General features: G+C 44.6%; 1 long non-coding RNA gene across 1 annotated transcript in view; it reads right to left on the bottom strand.

Annotated features, from left to right (window-relative positions):
• Positions 1-12,643: 12,643 nt before the first annotated feature.
• LOC122804091 overlaps positions 12,644-16,790 on the bottom strand; it is a 194,189-nt gene continuing 190,042 nt past the window's right edge. Inside the window, exons 3-4 of the long non-coding RNA XR_006365174.1 lie at positions 16,600-16,605; positions 12,644-12,657 (exon numbers count right to left, since the gene is read on the bottom strand). This is a non-coding gene — a long non-coding RNA (uncharacterized LOC122804091). The remainder of the gene's footprint in view (positions 12,658-16,599; positions 16,606-16,790) is intronic.

The raw sequence follows: 16,790 nt of genomic DNA on the forward strand, positions 1-16,790 counted from the left end.
CCCTGACGTACTGGCGTCAGTCGCGCCCTGACCATACTCTCTGGTATTCCGACTGGACAGCGGACTACCCCAATAGTTAGGACTGCAGCAATGTGGAATGAAGAACATCCAGGGCTGTGGCCCGAACCAGAAATACCAGGTCTAGCCTTAGCAGGGCCTTTAGTGACTGAAGTAGAAGGCCTAATAACCTTTTGTAAGGATGGAACCACAGAAACTTGAGAAGCACCCTCGGCCTGATCTAACTCCTGAGAGGCCAACTCCTGCAAAATTAAAGGTTCCCCCTGGGATTCAGCCGAGACCTCGGCTGGATCCACAGATTCAACCGTAGATTCCATAGAACCGCCCGCAACAGGCGGAGATCCACTCATCCGGTTTAGACCTTAAGGATTTATCTTTTTCACGTCGTGTTCAGGCCCTAAGCAAGGAATACAGAGAGAATGATAGTCCCTATGAGGTATCCGTTTCCACAAGAAATACAATTATTAACTTTTTCTGACATCCGGATTAACTGAGGCAAGAAAAGACAAAATTTTCCCCAACGGGTACTTAGCCCAACTTGGTCTTGGTCTGAAACTCGAAAACTGAAAATTTCAGAACGCCGGCACTTGCAAACGCTGCTTCTGCTTCGACCACGCGGCAAGAAAGACTGAGGATATGGCGTCGGTCATGCGCTTAAGTACTACTACGTCCAGCTCGGGCGCACATGACCGACGCCAGCCTAACTCTTTGGTATTCGGGCCGACCGAGGACAGCGGACTACCCACAGGTTATGACTGCAGCAATGTGAGACGAAGAACATCTACAAAACTTGTTTTCTGAAATGAAATAAGCTATGAAATGTGAACTTAAAACAATGTAGCAACATTGCCCTCTGCTGTAAAGAAAGCGAAGTCAAGCATTTCTTGTCTGTCCTTTGAAGTTAAAATTATTTCATGTCTGTCCCTTTGAAGTTAAAATTTGGAGTCAATGAGTGTGGAGTGAAGCATCCTGCCTATGGTTTCAACTTAAGGAATAATTACTAGAGTTTACATGTGGAATGTCTTCTATGGCTGTAGTTTCCTGCAGGTGCAAGATAACAAAAGAATGTAGTATATGTCAGCCTGGGAACCCCAGAAAGTGTAAAAAATTATGTAATGGGAAACAGGACTGAAGATAGCAATTTAAACAGAGAATCAGAAGTCATTAAGCATTTTTGTCTTGACCATCCAACTCATCAGCATTCTGCCTGTTTTCTATACGCAAGTTATCTTAGACTAGTGTTTTGTTTTCTTTTAAAGATAGCTAGAAACTAGACAGATTAGACTCAAGTGTTTTTCTGTGATGTCAGAACTGTACTACTGAATTATTTTAAGTAATTCCCTGTGATCTCTGAACTCTTGACTAGCACTGTGTAGTAAGAAGTATTATCTTGTGTTTTTATTATTTATTATTAAAGATTGTAAAACCTTTCAACTGTGGCCGTTTTGTGTAGAGATAATTTAAGCTCGAGAGTATATCACACATTTAGAGAGTTTACTGTCCAAGTCACTCTAAATAAGCCTTGAGTGTTTATTCACACTTACCAATTGGATAATAATATTGCGCAGTAATAACTGGACACCCTTTCATAAAGGCCTTTGAGTAGCTGATAAATATTAGCTGTGTGGTGACAAATGGTACTACCGTACAGTCTGGGTAAAAGGGGCACAGCTGGAAAACCTGTGCCAGCCTTCCCCAGAAGTGTCTATGTGCTTGTATAAACTCTTATCTCAAAGTGTGTGTGTGTCAGCTACTTGGGCAGTGACACGAAGCACTGGTTGGACAGAGAGGGTGCTGGAGATTTTAGCTTGCCCAGCTGGCTGAGATCTGGACCCAAAAGCTGTGCCAGTGGGGAGTCTTATTGGGGACCTGGAGAGCAAGGGAGCGACCAGCCCTGGACTGACTGATCTCTATGTGCTCTTAAGGGAAGTTGCACTTTACTGTGTGTATTTGTTATCCTTTCCTCATATATGAAATGCCCTCTCTGGTGTTAGTGGTGAGGATTGAGGATCCTTGATTGCTGGGCCAGGGCACGGGCATCACATATTAATTGGTGGCAGCGGTTGGGATATCCACAACATATTAATTTGTTTGGCAGCGGTGGGATATCCACATCACATATTAATTAGCTGGCAAATACTAACTGGATTGCAGTGGTAGAGTGAATTCCTGTAGCTTGTGTACAATGAGCTTTGAAGGTGTTTTGTACTCATCAGCCGCGCAGTGAATAGCTCAGATCACAATTGTTTTATTTCTTTTATTAGCTTAGTTAGTCAGGGTGAGCAGGCAGTATGTCAGCAGATGGAAAGCTGACAGGGAGCCAGCTGGCGGAGATGTGCCAGGCTAGGGGACTGGTGCATGGAAACCTGACCAAGGCAGATCTGACTGCAGCCTTGGTTACAGCTGCATCAGAAAACAGCAACCAGGAGGACAATCAGACTGGCAGTGGAGATATAATACCCTCGGAGAATGGACAGCTCAACCTTTCTGCAGTGGACTTATCCAGCTGGAGCTAAAGAGACTTGAGTTGGAGGCCAGGTGTTTGGAAATAGAAGCAGCTCAGAGACTGAGGAGTCTACAGGTTGAGGAAAATGAGAAACTGCTACATCTGGAAGCTGAGGAAATGGAGCGGTAGAGGAAGCACGAGAGGGAAATGCTGAACCCCAGAAGCACAAAAGGTCAGAAATTTCTTAAAAGAGGGGGATAATTTTGATAGTTTCATTCATATGCTTGAGAGGGTATGTAGACAGCATAAAGTTGACCAAGGGCTCTGGGTACGGTTCCTGACCCCCTTACTCCATAGTAAAGCTGTAACTGTATTGTCTAAAATGTCTGACGTTGCATGTTTTGATTATACTGCTGTAAAAAAAATGTCTATTAGAGTTTTTCAAGCTAACACCTGAAACGTATAGGAAAAAGTTTCGTGAGCATAGACGCAAGAAGATGAAAGTGTGTTTGAATATGTTGCTGAATTGAGCACTTATTTCCATAGGTGGATGAGTGGATGTCAGGTCACCACTTTTGAAGGGCTGGCAGACCTTCTGGTGAGGGATCAAGCCCTTAGCACTTTGCCTGAGGACATGAGGATCTGGTTAGCGGATAGACAATGTGCTACTTCAGCTGAGTTGGGGACGAAGGGAGACCTATACCTGGCAAGCAGGGAAGCCCTGCACAGGAGGGGGACTCCCAGTATTGCTCATGGGTCTAAAGGAACCCATGGTGGGCAGCACAGACTGCCCCAACAGAATCTGTCAGTAGCTGGGGGAAGCCACTAGTCCAGGTACACGTCCAGGAGCTAGGGTTAAATGTTTTGAATGCAACCAGTGGGGCCATGTGGCATGCAGATGTCCACAGAGGCAAGGTGGGGAACAACAGGTGAGAGAGCCAGTAAGTGGGAAAGACAAAATGCCAATAGTAGGTTGTCTTGAGACAACAAGGGTACTGAACTACCATCCTGCAGATGTCCTGATAGGGAAGGATTTGGATGAGGCAGTACCATGTGCTTAGGCAGTTACACACAGTCAGGCTAGGAGACAAGCATGTGGGTCTGTTAGCCTGGGGGAGACCCACACAGACTGCATGCTTGCAGCCAGGACTGGCAAGGTGGTTACTTCAGGGAGGGAGCTACTCTGTTGCAGTGAAACTGAAGGTGAGCCACAGCTGCTTGGGGGCACTGATGGTCCCTTGGACAGAGTGACTGCAAAGGTAGAGGTGAGTAGTAGTACCCAGGCTGACAGTGAGGCACCACTGTCAGAGGATGCCAGACTTCCTGTGGAAGGGGAGTTGGGAAGGGTTGCAAGGAGAGAGAGCTGAGACAGGCTCAGCTCTCAGACCCTACACTGCAAGGCCTGAAGCAGGTAGCTAGGGAGGCACCTGATTCTCAAGGAAAGTGGGAATCTGTATACTGGGACAACGGGTTACTATACAGAGAGTGGACCCCTGAGGGAGGGCTAGAAGGTGAGAGAGTACAGCAGTTGGTAGTGCCTAGAGCCTACCATCTGGCACTTCTAGCCATAGCCCATGATATTCCTTTGCAGGTCATATGGGCATAAAACGTACAAAGACGCGTATTATGCAGAACTTCTATTGGCCTGGAATTTCCAGAGATGTAACAGGGTACTGCAGGACCTGTGAGCAGTGACAAAAGGTAGGCAAGGCAGGAGACAAGATGAGAGCTCCTTTGATGCCTTTGCCCGTGACTGAGGAGCCATTTCAGAGGGTAGCTATGGATATTGTGGGTCCTCTGAGTACCCAAAGTTCCACAGGGAAAAAGTATATCCTAGTGGTAGTGAATTATGCTACATGATACCCTGAGGCAGTGGCTTTGTCCACCACTGAGGCAGAGAAGGTGGCAAATGCTTTGCTAGAGATTTTCAAAAGGATAGGTTTCCCGAAAGAAACACTGACTGACAAGAGGTGCCAATTTCATGTCAGACCTGCTGGCTTGTCTGTGGAAGTCCTGTCGGGTGAAACGCATGAAGACCACCTCCTACCATCCCCAGACTAATGGCCTTGTTGAGAGGTTAAACTCTACAATCAAGCCCATGATACCGATATTTGCAGATCAGTTTAAGGGGGAGTGGGATAAATATTTGCCCTGTTTGCTTAGAGAAGTTCCCCAGGAATCCACAGGTTTTTCACCCTTTGAGTTGCTATATGGGCATAGGGTGAGGAGACTTCTAGATTTAGAGATGAGTGGGAAGGTGAGTGCGAGTCTCACAGGGAGTCTGCTGTAGCATACGTCCTAAACCTCAGGACAAGGCTCAGGGAACTCATGGGCTTGGCCCAGGAGAACCTGGCAGAAGCCCAACAGAAAAAGGTGTGGTGTGACAGGAATGCTCCAGCTAGAGGGTATGCTGTGGGTCAGCAGGTAATGGTTCTCATTCCTGTCAGACACAGCAAACTGCAAGCAGCTTGGGAGGGACCTACAAGGTGGTAAGAAAGGTAAGTGATGTTAACTACAAGGTAGAACTGTTAGGCAGACGGCAGGGGCACAAACTGTACCATGTTAACATGATGAAACCTTACCATGATAGGGAGACCCTTGTACGGAGGATTTGCAGTGGATTGCAGGAGGAGTCTAAGGGAGATCTGGGGACTAATCTCCTCAGTGGAAGGGGTAGCAATGCCCCAGCAGCTATCTCCTACCAAAGTTCGAGAAATCTGAGCAGTGTTGCAGGAACTTGGGGACATGTTCACTGGGAAACCAGGGTGCAGCCACCTAGTGCAGCACCACGTGGATACAGGACCCTAAAGGCCTATTAGGCAGGCCCTTGTAGAGTGCCTGAGAGTCAAACAAACTGAGGGAGGAGGTACAGGAGATGTTGGAACTAGGGGTGATTCAAGAGTCCAACAGTCCCTGGGCCTCCCCGTGGTGCTGGTGCTAAAGAAGAATGGCAGCACCAGGTTCTGTGTGGACTACAAGAAATTAAATAGTCACACAGAGTCAGGTGCTTACCCCATGCCTAAGACAGATGAGGCCCTAGAGCAGCTAAGTATTTTACAACCATCGATCTTACCAAGGGTTACTGGCAGGTGCCCTTTACTCCCAGTGCTAGAGAGAAGTCAGCCTTTGTGACTCTTGCTTATATGAGTTCACAAAGATGCCCTTTGGGATGAAGAATGCCCCAGCGACTTTCCAGAGGCTGGTAGATCGTATCCTAGCAGGAGGATTTGCCCTTGCTTACCTACATGGTAGTCATCTACAGCCATTCCTGGCCAGAGCACCTTTAGCATGTCAGGGAGGTGCTGGACAGACTACAGAGGGCAGGGTTGACCATTAAGCCAAGCAAATGTCAGGTGGGTATGAAGGAGGTCTCCTACTTAGGACATAGAGTGGGAAGTGGTAAGAGAAGGCCAGAACCTGCCAAAGTGGAACCCATTCAGGCATGGCCTGCACCGGTTACTAAAAAGCAGGTGAGGGCATTTTTAGGGACAGCAGGGTACTACAGAAAGTTCGTCCCCAGTTATAGTACCATAGCTACTCCCCTCACAAACCTGACAAGGACGAACAGGCCAGATAAGGTAGTGTGGACCCCAGCATGTGAGCAGGCATTCCAGACACTTAAAGAAGCTTTGGGAGGACCCCCTGTGTCAGCCAGTCCAAATTACAGCAATGTAATGGGAATCAGGACTGAAGATAGCAATTTAAACAGAGAGAATCAGAAGGCATTGAACATTTTTGTCTTGACCAGTCTACTCATTAGCACTCTTTCTGTTTTCTATATGCAAGTTATCTTAGCCTTGCATTTTCTTTTAGAAATAGCTATAAAGATTAGACTGTGTTTTTCTGTGATGTCAGAACTGTACAACTGAACTATTTTAAGTATTTTTCTGTGATCTCTGAACTCTTGACTAGCACTGTGTAGCAAGAAGTATTGTCTTGTGTTTTTATTATTTATTATTAAATATTTTACAACCTTTTAACTGCGACTGTTTTGTGTACAGATAATTTAAGCTATACAGTACATTGCATATTGAGAGTTTACTGTCCAAGTCACTCCAAATAAGCATCGACTGTTAAGTCACACTTACCAATTGGATAATATTGCACAGTAATAATTGGACACCCTTTCATAAGGGCCTTTAAGTAGCTAATAAACATTAGCCGGGTGGTGGCAAGTGGTACTACCATATAGTCTGGCTAAAAGGGGCACAGCTGGAGAGCCTGTGCCAGCCTTCCACAGAAGTGTCTGTGTGGTTTTATAAACTCTTATCTCAAAGTGTGTGTGTGTCAGCTACTTGGGCAGGGACATGAAGCACTGGTTGGACTGAGAGGGTGCTGGAAATTTTAGCTTGCCCAGCTGATTGAGATCTGGACCATATAGCTGTGCCAGTTGGGAGTCTTATTGGGGACCTGGAGAACAAGGGAGCGACCAGCCCCGGACTGACTGCGATCTCAGTGTGCTATTAAGGGAAATTGCACTTTACTGTGTGTATTTGTTATCCTTTCCTCATATACGAGATGCCCTCCCTGGTGTTAGTGGCAAGGATTGAGGCTCCTTGATTGCTGCACCAGGGCATGGGCGTCACAACACAGATTTTTAAACTTTAAGAGTGAAGCATTTTTTTTTAGTTTCCTGTCCTACTAATCAAATACCTTTTGGGGCCAATGACCTTACAACTGTTAAGTTACAACAGGAAGAGCAAATTGGTTTGTAACGAACTTTGTTCCCAGAGGTCAGGGCTTATTTTCAGTATTAATTTTAGTCTTCTAAAATATTCTTTAATGAGTTTTATGTTTTTACTGTCAATCCTTTATCAATTTCTAAATATTTATGTACTCCTCCCTGCTCAAGTTCCTTTATATCACATTCCTGTCACAGACTGATTTTCTTGGTGTCGCAGCTTTCCTACTTTGTTGGTTTTGCTCATTTATCAAGACCAAATGACATTCTTTTATCTGAGAACAGTTTTGACCACTTCCAGTTGTGTCTTCAGCTCCTCATCTGACAAATTATACAGTTTTACATCAGCTGCACAAAGATGAGAAACCTTTATACCATTGTTGTCTGGCAGCCAAATTGTAACCATCACCCAATATGTTAAATAGGCAGCTTAGTGGGTTAAGGGCAAGACAAAAGAGCAGCAGTGACAGTCGCTCTGAAATTCTCCCTTTGAATTTTTATCCTTGGGATAATTTGTCCTTTATCATGGCTTAGATGCAAAGTGGTTTGCCACTGTTTCACTGTCTCTGTAATGTAATTTATCAATGTTGGGAGTATCTTGTAAATCTGCAAGCACTCCTAAATGTGGGATTCTGTCAAATGCTTTTTTGTAATCTATCCATGCCATACTTGGATTCTACCTTTTTTTTCCCCACAATTCTCCATTATGACTTCTTTTAACAATAAATGATCCTTTGTCACAGACGATTTCTTTTGTTTTACTGCTGGAGTTTTCATCTTCTAAACCACTATAAACTCTGTTAGCATCAATTCCAGTATAGAGCTTATACATCCGAAGGCAAGTTACTGGTCTACAGTTTTTAGGATATCTTACAGATTTCACTCTTACGGAGTATCTTTTGCGTTGGTTGACTTTGGGGATTCCCTTCGGGGTCCACTGTTTGGGGTGGGCGGGTTTGTCTGACAGGTGAGATGATTTTTCTGGGCTGTGATGCAGAGTCTGAGTTATCTGGATATGGAGGGGTCTTGCTGTGTCTGGAGGTGGTGGTGGCCGCCATGGAAGTGGTTGCTGGGGATGGAAGCAGTCTGAGACAGATGTACTGGAAGTAGTGAACGTGGTGGCAGGGATAGAACATCTGGGTTGAATCTTTGGAGGGGGGTGGGAGTTGTAAGGACAATGCATGCAGGGGGGGATCTGAAGGGCAGCAGGACTTGGATGAAATAAGTGGTGTTTGAGTGGGAGAGATTGGGTAGATCATGGGTGGTGTGTGGTGTTTACAACTGGGAGTGTAAGAGTGTGATGTGGGATGCTTGCAGCTGGGATTGTGCTGGTGTGGTTTGTTTTCACTTGTGTAGCTGTATGGTTGCCTGTATAGCGAGAGTGATGGTTTGGTAAATATGTTTCTTGTTTGAGAAGAGACAGGCAGGAATTGAATGATTTGTGTAGTGTTGCTTGTGTTGTATGACGTATAGCAATATATGTGAAGTGCAGTGTTTGTTATGTTGGTATAGTTTGACTGCTTTTGTATGAATGTAGATTTGCCTATGTCATGGGTGGTGTTTGAAAAAAGGAGCATCATATTATTTCCTATTAACCAGGCTGGTGTCTGTTTGGGATACACATATCAGTAGTTCTTAGTCAAGGCTATATCTTTATGTAACAATGTTAATACTTTTAGCCAAAAATTATGTACTGCATCCAGGCCTGGTTTTCCAGTTAGGTGTTTTTCTTAATTTTGTTTGTTTCTCTGGCTGCTACTTCATCCCATTTCAAATCATGTACATTTGGAACTTCTTACTATTACTTTTACTACTTCTATCCATTCAGCATCTTTGCTATGTTACACGGGGTCTTCATAGATATTTCTCCAAAATGTGTCTATTCTTTTTTGGCGAGGTTTCTATTCCTTTTGGTTTATTTCCCCAATTCTCTATAAAATATTTTGGGTCATCAATGACTTGCTTATTTTGCACTTTTCCTTCATATTCATCTGCATAATGTCTACGTTTTCTGCCTGTACTGATATCTTCAGGTTTATTGTACCTGTTGTTCCAAGTGTCTTTGCTCCAGTTTAAGCATTTGGGTTCCAAACCAGTTACGTTACATTAGGAAGACTTGTAGAAGACACTTGTGGCAGTAGAGGATAGCCTACACCCTTCTAAGCTGGAAACTGCTGGCTGAAGACCTACTGTGTCTGTTATTCTGAAGTGTCTTAATCCTGGCTTAAACATTTGGGCTCCAGAATTAGTTTTACATTAGGAAGGTTTGTGGTCTAGACTCTTGTGTTGGGAGAGTGTGGCCTAAACCCTTCTAAGCTGAGAACTGCCGATTTAAAGAGTTTCTTTTTTTGTTGTTGTTGTGACTGTGATGAATTTCTAGTACTTCTGCATTTTACAGAATAGGCCAGATTCAGACTTGCTGAATCTAGATGGTTTGGTAATCACTTGAGCACTAAAACCAGCTCTTCACCAAGATACTACAAGTCCCTGTTTTTGCTCTTATATTGCACTTTTAATTTGTAATTGCATTCTACTGTCTGAATTGTCCAAGCTGTTTTTTTGCCACATTTTTACTGTATATTATACTAGCTCAGCTGTAGCATAGCCTGGTTCCAGGTTTGTTATTCCTGGGTCTGTTTTGTAACTTCTGAGCATCAAATTCAGGCCATCTTTGTTAATGAAGGCCCTTCTACACCCCTTGTGGGAAGAGTGTGCTGTCTGGATCCCATCTAACAGAGGGTGATTGGACGAGAGTGGCCTTATTGGCTAGTGCGAGTTAAATAAAACAAGAAATAACCCTTTTAAGCCCCGCATTTGAGCTTGTTTGCAAGTAGAACACCACCATGCAAGGCCATGTAGCGGTGTTTACCATTGGTGGTTATAGATGCAAACATTTTGCTTGTTAAATTTTCCCTTAACACTTTGTGGCCCTCCAGAGGTTTTTCATGGCCCTGCTCTACTGTCAGCCAAGCACTAAGCCTAGTCTCAGAGGTACCAACACCTCTCACCCACTAGCCATTCCCAAGTGTGACCTTTTTTCCTGACCATATAAATTTACCTAACACTATGGATGGACAATTTCCCAGTTTTTCCAGCCAGCTTAGTCGACATGGGCATCCTGAGGCACTGTAGCAACTGCCTCATGTTCACCCACAACCCTCTACTCCTAGTTCACACAAATTCAACATACGAGAGATGCAACTCTATTAAGAGCCTTGAATCCACTCTCTCTCACACCCCAGTCAGTACATATGACTGAGCAGTTTATCAGCATGCACACCTCACCTCCTACTCCACCCAAACTCACATCACACATACCTACATATATGGAGGTCCTCACCAGAAACATAGCTAAACACCAGATACCTCCCAAACACAAGCATGCTACACAATTCCTCTGCAGAACACAACACATGACAGCTCACACACCAGTGTCTCACCTGACAAGCCCTTAAGGCAAAACACAAAACCAAATGTATTTGTCATTGGTGATTCCATTGAGAGACACACAGGTGTCCCTCTCACCAGGCTGGATAAGGAAAAGGTCACAGTCAGCTGTCTGTCAGGTGCCAGGATCTGCCATAACACATGCACTCAAGTCTCTCAACAACAGGTACTGTTTTGACTACATCATAGTCCATGCTGGTGTGAATGACTTGAGACGTTCTTGTCTGGACTATATGAAGACAGACATGACTGAGCTCTCAGACTATGTGACTTGGGCAGGTTTGCCCCTAGCCTGAAGCAGCATTTTACCTTCACCTAGGATGATGCCTCAATACAAACAGAAAATAATTGACTTCAATAACTGGCTTAGTTTCTAGTGTCCTTCTCAGGGGATCCAGTATCCATCAGCCTGGGATGACATGATCATCAGACCTTGATGCTTTGCCAGAGATGGTCATCTGTCACTCCAAGGAATTCGGCTACTGAACAAAGCTTTTGCCACCCCAATAGTGCCTTTTTTAGGCAATGTCTCAAGGACAAAATTCCTGATGTAAAAATTTAATCCAAAAACAACCTCAAGGTTATGCTGCTAAACACTAGGAGTCTTAACATGAAACTGCACTCACTGGAAGCAGTCCTCACCTTGGAAGACGCAAGCATTTGTGCAGTCAAGGAGACCTGGTTCAAACCTGTGGAGAGCACCTCAGCCATACCGGGTTACTCCTCCTTCCACACGTATGGACCACAAACTAAAGGCGTGAAAACTAAAGGAGGCAGTATATCAATATTCATTAAAGATAAATACACCTCCAGACTGGTTAAACAGTACGATTCCCTGGAGATACTTCAGGTGCAATTAACTGTTGGTAAGACACCTATTCAAGTCATTGCCAGCCACAGGACCAACTCCATGAATCAAGGACACCCACTCTGCCTATTTGGATCTACTCGAGTGTATCTCGATGCATCCAAAACACCATGGTTTTGGGCGACTACTCATTTACTGACTGGGCAAATTGCTCATGCACAAACTCATTTACCCAAAGGTTCCTTGACTTCGTCAAGTCCAATACCCTGGATCAGATAGTTGACACCACCAAAAGGGGTGCCAATATCCTGGATTTGGTGCTTACCAATATGGAGGGCCACTGCAGCACTCCCAACTGTGAGGTCTTCCCTGGTGAGATCTGACCACAAATCAATCAATCTCATTCTAAGTAATTATCACACCTGCACCCCCCCCACACACACACACAAAACTAAAAAAATTTCTACAATGCAGATTATAACCTCTTACAGGATGGTATAAATAGCTTCACTGCACCTCCCCCCTTCAGATGGGACTGGCAACTATGCAGAGTTCTACATCAATGCCTTATACAAACACCTGTATAACTGCATTGACTTGGCTGTACCTGACAGGACCAGCATACAGATAAACAACTTCCAAACACTATGGACTTTTGAAAACACTCCATCTGACTCATTTCTTTCAGCCAGAGACAATTTATTTCCCTTAATTTCTTCAACTAGAACAAACTAGTAACAAATTTGCATTGCTGTAGCTACTATAAAAATCCATGGAGCATTTCTCCCTGGGCCTCCGCTGAAAACAGGCTCTGTGGAACCTAGTCGGACTTTCCCGGTCAACAAATGTTAAATAAAATAAAAAAATAAAATAAATATATATTGTAACTTCATTTGCAGTTTTGGTCTTTACCATTTCCAGTGGATAGCAACACTTTTAATCTTGCAGGTGGGAAAATATGCCAAAAAAGTACAGTTTTGTACCTACCATAAATGTAGATGTTAGTGTACACCCTGCTGCAGTCATCACACTTGGGTTATCCTATCGTCAGGCGGTCCCGCAGTCAGCCGGAATTCCAAAGTCTTGGTCCGGCGTCGGTTGCTGTCGCTTCTTCCCTGATGTCAGTGCGCAATGGGTATATATATTGCATCCGACGCCATTTTCTTCAGTTTTTCTTGCCCCAGATGTCAGGTGCCCCCAAAAAGGTGGTCAGTAATTAGTACCAAATTAAGCAATTTTTGCACAAACACAAAATCCCTCCAGCTATAAGCAAATACATCAGGAAGGTATTGTAGAGATTTAGCCAGTTAGATCAGAGGGGATGGAGGGAGGGTAACCTGGACTGCGGCAGGGTGTACACTCGAACATCTACATTTATGGTAGGTACAAAACTGTACTATGTTCGTGTTACCCTGCTGCAGTCATCACACTTTGGTAGAATCCCAAAGCTAAGGATGGGTGGAGGAGTCAGAGGGTTAGAGAAGGCTAGAAGGCCCTGCAGAACTGCAGTGGCGAAGCCAGCTCTAGTCTTAGAGTAAAATGGTAAGCGATAGTGTTTGGTAAAGGTGTGTACTGAACCCCAAGTTGCAGCTTCAAAAATCTCCTTGGTTGGAACCCCCTTGAGGAAGGCTGTAGATGTAGCGGTTGCCCTGGTAGAGTGGGGCCTAATGGTAGCAGGACCTGGTTTTCCATGATGGGTATAGCAAAAACGAATGCAATGTCCTATCCATTTGGAAATGGTTTGTTTTGATCTAGCCTTCCCTTGTGAAGCTGTAGCATAGGATACAAAGAGCTGGTCAGATTTTCTGAAAACCTTAGTTTTATCCAAGTAGTAATGAAGTTGCCTGTGAATGTTCTGTGGATTTGGGAAGAAGGTGGGTGATGAATGGTTTGATTTAAAGCCACACTGGAAACCACCTTAGGCATGAAGGAAGGATGAGTCCGTAGAGAAACTCTGTCTTGATGGAAAATGAGGAAAGGTTCCACTGCCATTAGTGCCTGCAGCTCCGAGACTCTTCTAGCTGAAGTTATTGCTAGCAGCAGGGCAGTCTTCCATGATAGAAACTGAAGATTTGCAGAGAAAGCTGGTTCAAAGGGAGGCAGAGTAAGTTTTTCCAGAACAAAACTGAGGTCCCATGTTGGTGTAGGTGCTCTCCTAGGGGGGGCCTAATGTTTTTTGCCCCTCTGAGGAACTGCCTTAGAAGTGGATGTGAAAATAAGGATGGATCAGTGTTGTAGTGGGCTGAAATAGCTGATGCATGGATTTTAATGGAAGAAAAAGAAAGTCCTTTGTGCAACATCTCAGTTAAATACTGTAGAATCTGAGGCATGTGAGGCCGAAATGTGTTTTAGCCTTTAGCTTGGTTCCACGTGCAAAACCTTTTCCATTTGTCCGAGTAGGCCTTCCTGGTGCTGGGCCTCTCAGCTTCCAAAATAACATCCATAATTGCTTGGGAAAGAGGAGCTGGCTGGATGCTTAGGTGATTTGCCATGCAGCCAGATTTAAGGTTTTGAGCTGGCTGTGAAGAATCTGATTGTTTTGCTGTGTGAACAGATGGGCAATTTGTGGTAAAATCCAAGGTGGGCCCTGGGCCATATTCCTCAATAGTGGGTACCAGTGCTGGTGTGGCCAGTCTGGGGCTATGAGTATCAGTCGTGGTCTCTCCTTTCTGACTTTCAGAAGCACATTTGTGAGGAGAGGCAATGGAGGGAAGGCATATACTGTCAGGTTTTTCCAACTGAATGAGAGTGCGTCCACTTTCCAAGCTTGATGGTGAAGCGTCTTTGTACAAAATTTTGTTAGCTGATAGACCTGTTTGCCAGTCCTCAAAACTATGTCTGGAAGGCCCCATTTTTGAGTTATCATTGCAAATACTTGTGGATCCAGTTTCCACTCGTGGGGATCCATGATGTTTCTGCTGAGGTCGTCTGCCAATGTGTTCTTTTTTCCTGGCAGGAATTGAGCTTGTAACTGAACTTGGTAAGCCAGAGCTGTGTTCCACAAGGTCATTGCTTGCCTGCATAGAGGGTAGGAGTGTGTACCCCCTTGTTTGTTTATGTACCACATTACTGTGGTGTTGTCTGTCCTTATTGTAAGTTGACCTGGATGTAATAGATTCTTGAAGGCTGTCAGAGCATTCTGCACAGCTAGCATATCTTTTTGATTGATGTGCAGATTCCTTTGATTTGCAGTCCATACGCCTTGAACGCACTTGTCCTGCCATGTGTGCCCCCCCAGGTGTAGTCCGATGTATCTGTTGTCATAGTTTGCCTGGCTGGGGGCAAGGTGAAAGGCTGACCCTTGTTGAGGTGACATGCCTGTTGCCACCATAGAAACTCCTGTTGTAGGCAGGGAATAAGAGATATCATTGTGTCCAAGCTGTGGCTGTGTTGTGACCATACGCTTTTTAGGTACCACTGTAATTTCCTCATATGCAGCTTTGCAAATGGTATTCATAGTACGCAAGATGCCATGAAGCCCAAGGCCTGCAGAATTTTTCTTGCAGGTAGTTGGATCTTTGTTGCCATGGTTTTGAAATATTGAGTTAGTTGTAGTTATTTGTCTGGTGTCAGATAAGCCTTCTGGGCCGTTGTATTCAAGCTGGCACCCAGGAAAGTCATATTTTGTGAGGGTACTAGTTTTGATTTCTTTTCGTTTACTGTGTATCCCAGGCAACTTAGAAGATGTTTTACAAAAGCCAGATGTTGTAAGAGAATGTCCTTGCTTTCTGCTTGGATGAGGCAGTCGTCCAGGTATGGGTATATTTGAATTCCTCTGTCTGCAGTATGCAATTACTGGTGCCAGGCAATTTGTGAAGACCCTGGGCGCAGTAGATAAGCCAAAGGGCAGTTTAGACAATTGGTAATGGGTTGAACCTGCAATGAAACGAAGTATCTTCTGCAACTTTGTCTGATAGGGACATGCAGGTATGCCTCCTTGAGGTCCAACATTACTAGCCATGCTTTCTTGCCCAACATGGGAAGAAGCTGCTGTAGTGTTAGCATCTTGAATTTGGGTACTTGTAAGAAGGTGTTTAGAATTGAAAGGTCCAGAACTGGTCTCCAGGCATTGTCCTTTCTGGGAACTAGAAAGAGTCTCGAGTAAAATCCTTGGCCTTGCTCTCGTGTAGATACCAGTTGAATGGCTCTCATGTCCATGAGAGCTGTAATTTGTTTTTGTGCCTCTGCCCATTGATTTTGTGGCAGGTTTGGCATTCCTCTTTTCATTGGCAAGGTGTGAAAATAGAATCTGTATCCTCGTGAAATTATGTCTAGGACCCATTTGTCCTTTGTGACAATGTGCCAGTTGTCTGAAAACGGTGCGAGTTTTCCTCCCAAGGGGGCTGCCAAGAGAGTGTTGCTTGACCAGATGAGGTGCAAGTCATTGAGTTTGCCTTCTGGTAGTTTGGGACCCGTCTTCTCCTCCCTTCGGAGTTGCAGTGCCCCATTGTCAAGGTTTGTATTGGGCTTGTGGTTGTCCTCTGCCTCTTGGACGTCTGTATTTTACCCCTCTGTGGGTCTGTCAGTAGCTGGAAAGGACCAATTTTTTTGTTGGCCAATTTCTGCTGAAGCGAGGGGGCTGTACCTGTAGAAAATCTTTGACTGTCTGCATAGATTTTGCCTTATCCTCCATTTTCTTTAAGACTTGTTCTGCTTTAACTCCAAAAAGAACATCCTGCTGTAAGGGAGCATCTAGAAGCTTTGCTTTAACATGATCAGGCAGAGTTTGTTCCTTTAACCAAGCATGCCTACGTATAACAGGCCCAGTGACAGCTGTTCTGCAGGAAGCCTCCAAAGAATCAAACCCACATTGTAAAGTATGTTTGCCCACCTGTTCAGGTGCATGCAACAGATCCTGCATTTCTTTCAATTCAGACTGTTGAGGGAGTGTGCTCATTTTCTGTTTTAACTGAGACATTAGAAATTGCTGATATTTTAGCATGTGAAATTGGCAGTTTAGTGCCCTCATAGCTAGAGTGGCTGAGGTGTAAACCTTTTTCCCCCACCTGTCTAGTGCTCTGGTGTCCCTTTCAGAGGGTACAGGATTTTTTGCCATAGAAGCCTTAGCCCCTTTGGGACCCTGGGAGATAGTCTCTGGATCAGCAACAAGGCTTTTATAAAGGAGTTTGTGGGAATCAGGCACTCTATAGTATCTGTCAGGTTTGGCTGGAGCAGGAGGCAGAGAATCTGGGTTCAAACTGGATTCTAAGTAAACATCCTCCACAATGTCTAAAACTGGGGGGGATGGCAAGTAGTCTGTGCTGGGTGAGTAAAATAAACTCTGAGCCTTTTCTTTGAGTCAGAGTAGTCCTGACCTTCCCAGTGAAAATGTTCCCTCATAGTGTGTAAAGTTTCCCCAAAGGATTAGTCTTCAGGAGGAGAAGCTGAGG

The sequence above is a fragment of the Protopterus annectens genome, chromosome 1.part1 (genome assembly GCF_019279795.1).
Source record: "Protopterus annectens isolate FY-2018-M chromosome 1.part1, PAN1.0, whole genome shotgun sequence".
Classification (NCBI taxonomy): Eukaryota; Metazoa; Chordata; order Ceratodontiformes; family Protopteridae; genus Protopterus; species Protopterus annectens.